The following is a 9,795-nucleotide window of genomic DNA, read 5'->3' on the forward strand; positions in this document are numbered from 1 at the left end:
TCAAATTAAGCCGCAGGCTCCACTCCTGGTGGTGCCCTTCCGTCAATTCCTTTAAGTTTCAGCTTTGCAACCATACTTCCCCCGGAACCCAAAAGCTTTGGTTTCCCAGAGGCTGCCCGCCGAGTCATCGGAGGAACTGCGGCGGATCGCTGGCTGGCATCGTTTATGGTTAGAACTAGGGCGGTATCTGATCGCCTTCGAACCTCTAACTTTCGTTCTTGATTAATGAAAACATACTTGGCAAATGCTTTCGCTTCTGTTCGTCTTGCGACGATCCAAGAATTTCACCTCTAACGTCGCAATACGAATGCCCCCGCCTGTCCCTATTAATCATTACCTCGGGTTCCGAAAACCAACAAAATAGAACCGAGGTCCTATTCCATTATTCCATGCACACAGTATTCAGGCGGGCTTGCCTGCTTTAAGCACTCTAATTTGTTCAAAGTAAACGTGCCGGCCCACCGAGACACTCAATAAAGAGCACCCTGGTAGGATTTCAACGGGGTCCGCCTCGGGACGCACGAGCACGCACGAGGCGGTCGCACGCCTTCGGCTCGCCCCACCGGCAGGACGTCCCACGATACATGCCAGTTAAACACCGACGGGCGGTGAACCAACAGCGTGGGACACAAATCCAACTACGAGCTTTTTAACCGCAACAACTTTAATATACGCTATTGGAGCTGGAATTACCGCGGCTGCTGGCACCAGACTTGCCCTCCAATAGATACTCGTTAAAGGATTTAAAGTGTACTCATTCCGATTACGGGGCCTCGGATGAGTCCCGTATCGTTATTTTTCGTCACTACCTCCCCGTGCCGGGAGTGGGTAATTTGCGCGCCTGCTGCCTTCCTTGGATGTGGTAGCCGTTTCTCAGGCTCCCTCTCCGGAATCGAACCCTGATTCCCCGTTACCCGTTACAACCATGGTAGGCGCAGAACCTACCATCGACAGTTGATAAGGCAGACATTTGAAAGATGCGTCGCCGGTACGAAGACCGTGCGATCAGCCCAAAGTTATTCAGAGTCACCAAGGCAAACGGACCGGACGAGCCGACCGATTGGTTTTGATCTAATAAAAGCGTCCCTTCCATCTCTGGTCGGGACTCTTTTTTTTTTTTTTTTTTTTTTTTTTTTTTTTTAAAATCTTTATTTCCATCTAATAATAATTATACAATGTAGCCCACTACCTTATTTAATTAGTGGGCCCAAGATCTCATACATTTATACAGTTGCAGCTTTTCTAAATATAAGTTAGTAACTAGTTATTAGTATCTAGCAAAGTAAATGGAAACTACAATGGGCAATTATATATTAAATTAGGACTAAGTGGTAACCTATTTAACTAACTATACTAGTCACTAAGCCTGCAGCGTTACAGAGGTGTCAGCTACTATTATAAACCTACTGTTTGGCCTTGCTCATTGAGCTAACCCCAATGAGCGTGCCCCTGACACTGGGCAGGCCATGGAGTTGGTCGCTGCAGGTTCCTAAAAGAAGTATCTATTTCTAGGTCTACAACTAAACTTAATCTAAAGTCACAATCGGGTGCATTGTCCAGATAGGTGGGGTTGCACCCCACTCCCCCTAATCCCGGGGCTCGGCGGATTCTAGACTGAGGAGTCGACCTTTCCGTACCCGGGCGGATTGGGAATAGGGTGCTGTCTTTATCGGTGTGCCAATTGTTCTCTAATCATGAGCTAATTTTGTTCATTCAGGTAGTCCCTTAATACTTTTTGTGATATCGCGTTAGCCAGTTTGTTAATGCTCTGAAAGGTGTCTTGTTGTCTTAGCAGTCTATATGTGTTATTATGAGGTAGTTGTCCGCGTAAGTCTGAGGCCACATCATTGAAGAGTGGGCACTCGTAGACCACATGGTCAGGAGTGCCCTCCAGAGCACCACAGTCACACGCAGGTGTTGCCTTTTTCCCAAATCGATATAGATATGTCGAATAGGGTCCATGTCCAGTGAGAAAATGGATGAGTCCCCTGGTTGGTTCGAAAAATTTCATTTCTATTCTTTCCCTGACATCTGGTAGTAAGTCAAAAGTCCTGCGCCCTGTTTCTTCGCTTTCCCATGAAAGTTGCCACAGCTGTTCCCCTCTTAACCTGATCTCTACTTTGTTTTCAGTTCTACTCCCTAGAATTTCCTCTATTTTATCCAAGTTCCCCTTTTTTGCCCAATACCAGGCGGCCTGCTCCCGAATTTTGATATCCAGTGGGGAGAGTCCCATTATTACTAACAGGGCTCCACCCGGTGTGGTCCTGTAAGCCCCCATTGATCTCATAATCATATTTCTCTGCACTTTTCTCACTGTCATGGCGGGCACCACCCTCGTGAGCCTGTGTGCCCAGACTCCTGAACCGTAACCCACTATGGAAGTGAGTATGCTGTTATGATATAATTTGATGAGATGTGGAGGGAGGTGAAAGCGTTTATGACCAATGGAGATGAGGTTATTGAGTACTTGTAAAGCTTTTTGTGTTACGGTTTCAATGTGTCTGCCAAATGACCACTTCTCATCAATGATGATGCCTAGGTATCGAGTCTCATGTCGCCTAAGAACAGGTACGCCCTCTATCCTAACTGTTGGATTTCTGATAAGTTGTCCCTTTAGAAGGAGATACGTTGATTTAGTTGGTGAAATTGTCATCTTGGTATTCCGGCACCAAAGTTGTAGTTTTTCTATTGCTCGTTCTATTTTAGGCTCTATGTCTTCACGGCTTCGGCCGCCAACCAGTAGGAGGAGGTCATCCGCATAGGCTATCACCTCTAGCACTTCATCAGTTTGCTGTAAGTTATCCAGTAAGGGTTCCATGTGGATGTCCCAGAACAGGGGACCTAGTACGGAGCCCTGGGGACATCCCTTCGTGATTGTTTTTCTTATTTTTGTGCTAGGGGATGATAACCAGACCTCCCGATCCTCACAATAGCTCCTCAGACACCCATACAGCGGCCCTGGACACTCCTTCTCCCGTAAACAGGAGAAGAGCGAAGGCCACCATAGGTTGTCGAAGGCGCCACTTATGTCCACCATGATGCCGACAACATACTTGTACAGGGTAGAGCCACAGACCTCAGCCGCCAGGGCGATTGCATCAGATGCCGAACGCCCCGGTCTAAAGCCGAATTGCCTGTCGCTCATCCCGCACAGCACTCGGTGCGCAGCCAGTCTGTCAGCCAGCAGTTTCTCCAGAACCTTCCCAAGCAGATCGAGCAGGCAGATTGGCCGGTAAGATTTTGTTTCTGCTGGGTCTTTGTCGGCTCCTTTTTTGATGATGACTACATTTGCCCTCTTCCAAATTTGAGGGAACTTTTGCTGCCTCAGACATTCATTATATAGATGAGTTAGAGGAGCGACTATCTGGGGAGCCAGGAATTGCACCACCTCCGCCACAATGCCATCCGGCCCGGGAGCTTTCCCTATCTTCAGGGTTTTTATGTGGGCAGCTACCTCCTCTTCAGAGAATGGGTAGACTGCCGTATCATTTCCGTATTCATTGCTTCTGTAGTGCTCTCGCAGCTGCCGTTGTTCATTTGTCTCTTCTTCCGCTATATCATCAGGCAGTAGGGACTGGAGAAGAACCTCGGCAGTTTCCTGCCAGGACTCTGTCATCCCGTTCCCCCGCCTGACAGTTGAGAGCTCCATCGGAGAGCGGATTTTTTCTCGGACAAGCTTATAGGGAATTCCCCAAGGATCGAGAGCTAGTTGATTTAAAACAAAGTGTTCCCAACTTTTTGATCGTACTTCACGTAAGTGTTTGTGGAAATTTTCTTTAGCTTCCCGGTATAGTTGCAGCCATCTTTGCCTCTCAAGCCAGACGACACTGCGCTGGTAGTGCCTCCTGAGCCTTCTGACAGACCGACGCATCTCCTCCAGTTCAGCTGACCATGGTGACGGAGAGGCCGCTATGGCCTTCCTCCTAGTAGGTACGGCAGCCTTCACCGCTCGAGTTATTGCTGTAGTCAGTTCTTCAGCTCTTTTGTCGATGTCGATGTCCAAAAGTCCGTCACCTTCTGGTAGTGCAGGAATATCGCACTCCCTGGCAAGTTTCTCCCAGTCGGCTCTTTTATAATTGTATTGCACCTCCCACCCCATGGCCCAGCGGCTCTCCCTGTTTCCCACACTGAAAATGATAAGATTGTGGTCACTGGTGGTGGCGTTCTCTATCACGTTCCATTGCTGAATTAGGTGCGCCGTGTTGGGCGTAGCCAAGGTCACGTCTATGTTTGTGCCTTGGCCACCTCCCGCCGTATAAGTCGGAGGATTTCCAGGTTTATTTACCACCACCAGCTGCAAGGCCATGATGGCCTCTTCTGCCTTCTCTCCATTTGGGTCCCTGGTGCCGCTGTACCATAGGGGGGATTTAGCATTTATGTCGGCAGTTATGATTACTTTCCGCCCCCGCAACGCCGTGATAACTGTGGTGAGATGTGCTAAGTGTATTTCGATGTCGTCTCCATACTGGAAGTACATATTAATGAGAACGATGGTGCCAGATGGAGATTGCAACTCCACGACATTGCAGTGGCGGGTTGTGAACTGTGTCAGAGTTATGGCTCTCAGAATTTTATTGGTTATTATTATAGCCGATTTTGGGTTATCTCCTCTGCTTATAACTTGCCATGTTGTAGCTGTGAATGTTAGTTTCCCATTTAGGGAGTACGGCTCTTGCAGACAGATCAGATCCAGTCTCCTCTCCTCCACTTCCTTGTGCAGCTCCTGCATCACCAGTCTGCTGTTATGGGCATTTAGTTGTCCAATGGTGATTTTTGTCATTTAATTTATGAATAGTATGTGTGTATTCTGTCGTATGGCCAGGTCTTATTCGGGTCAAGTATAATACGTCCATTTGTTAGGACTGCTTGTTCGTATATGTCGTTCAAGTCAAATTTTTCCCCGCGTCTTTCAAACAGTTTCTTTAGTAAATCTCGCAGGGCTCCGAAGTCGGTGGGGAGATTCACTGACTTAAGCTAAATTCTGTCTACGGCCTCCATTACCGAGAAGGTGACTCTTCTACCATTTTCGTGTCCCACCCGGACCACGTGTCTTAAGGCAGTGGTCAGGGTAGTCGGCTGCTCTAGTCTCGCTAATTGCATGGTAAATTCGAGATTAGGATAGACCCTGACTGGGTCGATAGGTGGCAATCTCACGACTGAATCTTGCGTGGCTAGTTCACTGGAACTAGTTATTTTGTTCTCCTGTAGTGGTTGTTTTATGTTATTGTTTTCTTTCGTTGAGACTGCCACCGTCTCTGTTACAGGATGCCATTGCCGCTGATCTTTAGTCGGCGTTGTCCTCCGGCTTTGGGAGGAGGGAGACTTGACTATAAGAGGCTCAGTTTGAGTTCCTCTATCAGTGGTGTTGGATTCTGTTTGGGTGCTCGCATCCTTTGTAGTAACTGAGGCGTCAGTGAGCGACCTCAAAAACATCTTAAAGGCACTTGCGCTCATGGCATCCCTCCTCCTTTTGCTCGGGGATTTTCTTTTGGTCATCCTGTTTTCTTTGGCTTGTTCAGCCATAGTCTATCCTTGAGATCAACCTTTGCTCCAGGAATCTGTAGGTGGGGCAATTCCGCCCAGTGGCGCCACAAGGTTTTTTGCCCCTTCTTTTACATGGGATGCAGACTGCTGTAGACTTACAGTCTTTACGGACATGTCCGTCCTCGCCACATTTCGAGCAAGCCGACCCCCTGGTACAGTGCCTCAAAACGTGGTCGAGATCTCCGCAATTGTGGCAACGCGGTACCACAAGAAAGTCACGTGTGTTTATGGCATGGAAGCCGATGTAGAGTTTGCCCATTGCAGTTATCTTTTTCCACATTTGAGCAGACACCTCTGCGACGTGGTGAACCACGTCACGGTCCCGAGGTCCTGTTTTAAATTTCAATTTAAAGTTTTCTTTGAATTCGTCCTCTGTCATGTCTTCAAAATTTTCTGCCCGTGTGGTTTCATGTATCTCTTCATTAGTTAATACGGTCGGTACATCATATAGGATGACCAACGGGTTTCTTTTCCTTGGCGGCTCACAGTTTACCACCGAGTTTAGCTTAGTATTATTTAATAATTTGACTTTGTCCTCTTCAGAGGCCACTTCTACTATTACTGAATTCCTACTTGGTTTAACCCTATTTATCTTGATCTTGTCTTTTATTGGGTTAATAGTGGTAGTAAGTAGCTCCTGTATTTTCCTTACACTAGTGTCCTGGCCGGGTAGGGTCCTTAGGAAGACCGTTGTGTCAGTTCTCTTTGTTACCTTTGCGATTGTGTCTCTAGTTGTATGTGATTTTGGCGGCGCTTGTGCGACCACCCCTGCCCAGGTCTTGGCCGGTTGTTTCCTCAGTCTTTCATTTTCCTTTTCGAGTTCTTCAACTCGGCCCTCGAGCTTGGCGTTTGCTATGGCCCACGCTGCCAGCTCATTTTTAATGGTTGTTAGTGCCGACTGGCTAATTTTACCATTTTTAATGTTTTGTTCAAGGAACATGTGATTCTAGTATGCCTTTGCAAGACATTTTCCTCATTTGCCTGCCCTGACTCGTCCTGGGGAGCAGGTACAGGCATCAGCGAAGCTCTCGATAGCGCACTCAAATCACTCGTTTCTGGCGTCTCCATATTTAACGAGTGATAAAAAAGAGGTGGGAGCCCGTCTCTTGCCCCGGACCGGCTCCTCTGGCATGGGGGGGGGGACTTCTGCAGCTCGCCCACCGACCTCGCCCCTAGGTCAAGGGCACTCCAGAGCTGCCGGGTTCAGCACGCCGTCGCCAGCGCACTGGTCCCCATCGATGGCCTCGTCGTCGACGATTTCACACGACGCTCCTCGGCAACTGCACCCCGCACTCCGGAGAGGCGGATGCACCTCTCGCCCTTCGCCGCTTACTTGCCCGAGTTTCCACCTGAAGGCCAAGGACCCACTCCTACTCAGGTGGTGGGTCGGTCCCCCAGTCGTTCAGCGGTCTGGGCCCATCTAACCTAGCCCAGGCGATGTCACCACCTCCTGGATTTGGCAGAACACGCCCCGGTTACCCAGGGGCGCGGCGAAGCACCCTTGCCGACTCGCGCCGTGATCCCACGCCGACAAACGAGGTCGCCGGCATGCAGAGCACCTGCTGGTCTGTGCCCTGCGAACAGAAAGGGACTGGTGTTCTGTCCCTCGACACAGCTCCCCCTGTGCCACGCACCCTTCGCTTTCGCATCGGGTTGGGTCGCAGCTCTCCCTTTTGTCGCAAGGCAGAATGCCAAGCTTAACATCTGGCACCACGGGAAGGCGGAAAGAGCCACTTGGGAAGGAGAGGCTATAAGAGACGCTTCACTTCCCCTGTGAGGACTGCCACGGCAAACCCGACTGGAAAGCGATACGCCCCAGTGCGAGCTTCCGTGCCTTACGGCGCGCCGGTAACGGGCGGACCCACACCGAAACGCGCCGTCAAGTGACTGACCTCACGCCAGACTCGGGACTCTGTTTGCATGTATTAGCTCTAGAATTACCACAGTTATCCAAGGAACGTGGGTACGATCTAAGGAACCATAACTGATTTAATGAGCCATTCGCGGTTTCACCTTAATGCGGCTTGTACTGAGACATGCATGGCTTAATCTTTGAGACAAGCATATGACTACTGGCAGGATCAACCAGGGAGCTGCGTCAACTAGAGCTGAGCAGCCGGCCGCCCGGGAGTGTGTCCCGGAGGCCCGCGCGAACACGCAAGCGTCCGCTCAATTATTCTGCAAACAGGAGGAGGCTGGGCTCCCCTGCACGATACACCTCGAAACCCTCTCAGGTCCCGGCGGCGCGCAGCGCCGTCCTAAGTACTTGGTCGGGTTCGAGAGAGGCGCAATCGCCCGGAGATAGGCGAGTAGACGCTTTCAGTGCGACCACCCGTGCTCCCAACTGAGCTTGCCGCTGCCGACAGAGGCCCGGGAGCGTGCTGTCGTGGTGTTGCCGGCGGGAGACAACACGCGGCCACAAACAGTGACCGGGCAGCTCCAACGCCAGCGCCACAGAGGGGCAGAGCCCCACTTGGGTGCCAAAGCGAACTCTCCCAGCACAGCGCACGCGCCAACACATCCGCACAGCTGCGATACAAACCACCTGCGAGAACCGCGGGGGCGACCGAGCAGCAGACGGCGTCGCGGCGCCGAGTGCCGGGCGGCGGCGCATCCTCAACGCACACAGTCCTCAATCGGACCAGCACACTGCAGATGTCCACCGCGCTTCGCACCGGGCCCGGGAGGACCCACTTTGGCCGCACGGCGCCGCGCGCTGGGTGCGCCGGCACGCAGATGCGCCGCCTGCCGCGTCCGTCAGCCGGCGCGCCTGCCACTGGGCGCCCCCACCAGCCGGCTGCCGCGCGTGCGCCCACGCAGCGCGCGGCCAGCACGCCGGGCGCCCCCCCCTCACCGGCCGGGGACGGTCCCACCCAGCCACCGCCGCGTATCGCTTCATACCCACATGCCCACTCACGTTCGTGGGTATGACGGGTGTCGCTGAAGCAACCGGTTAATACCTGTACCGATCGTCGATATCAACGATTCACCTCCAGCGCGAACAACCGCGCAACAACGGATTTCCAGTTCATTTGCGTAACTTGGGCAGCAAACGTAGACGTCCATCTACATTTGCGAATTCAATGGGTCTTGCATGCCTGGATGTTATGAGTCACGACACGCCACATCAGTCCACATACATGCTGCGACGTATGCACGAGAGAACACGTGGAAGGTGGCCCGCGTACGTATGCCGATGCCATTGCACAGCTGCGAAGCTCATTGAACACGCAAACTCCTGACTGACGAACTAGAGGCGACAGGGGAGGGGGGGGGGCGATATACGTCTTATAGCAGTACACATTACAGTGGATAGCGGGACCATGTGGAACGTACGCAACACTCGCTAGATGTTGTGAGGGTAGGCACCGTAACATGATTCAATACGCAGGACACCAGAGTGTGCGCGCAGCGAACTATGTTGAGAGGGTTGCGATTAGGCAACGCTACACGAATTTCTAGATTCATATAACAAACAATTACAGGGCACGTTAAGGCGCAACGTGGGTTAGGTTAGGGCCCAACGTGGGTTAGGTTAGGGCCCAACGTGGGTTAGGTTAGGGCCCAACGTGGGTTAGGTTAGGGCCCAACGTGGGTTAGGTTAGGGCCCAACGTGGGTTAGGTTAGGGCCCAACGTGGGTTAGGTTAGGGCCCAACGTGGGTTAGGTTAGGGCCCAACGTGGGTTAGGTTAGGGCCCAACGTGGGTTAGGTTAGGGCCCAACGTGGGTTAGGTTAGGGCCCAACGTAGGTTAGGTTAGGGCCCAACGTAGGTTAGGTTAGGGCCCAACGTAGGTTAGGTTAGGGCCCAACGTAGGTTAGGTTAGGGCCCAACGTAGGTTAGGTTAGGGCGCAACGTAGGTTAGGTTAGGGCGCAACGTAGGTTAGGTTAGGGCGCAACGTAGGTTAGGTTAGGGCGCAACGTAGGTTAGGTTAGGGCGCAACGTAGGTTAGGTTAGGGCGCAACGTAGGTTAGGTTAGGGCGCAACGTAGGTTAGGTTAGGGCGCAACGTAGGTTAGGTTAAGGCGCAACGTAGGTTAGGTTAAGGCGCAACGTAGGTTAGGTTAAGGCGCAACGTAGGTTAGGTTAAGGCGCAACGTAGGTTAGGTTAAGGCGCAACATAGGTTAGGTTAAGGCGCAACATAGGTTAGGTTAAGGTGCAACATAGGTTAGGTTAAGGGATGGTGTATGACAGGGGAGGGGACGAGGTTCGTTCATAGTGATGATGGTAAGTGGACGCCTGAGGCACCCT

This window comes from Schistocerca nitens, chromosome 7 (assembly GCF_023898315.1).
Source record: "Schistocerca nitens isolate TAMUIC-IGC-003100 chromosome 7, iqSchNite1.1, whole genome shotgun sequence".
NCBI classification, from domain to species: Eukaryota; Metazoa; Arthropoda; class Insecta; order Orthoptera; family Acrididae; genus Schistocerca; species Schistocerca nitens.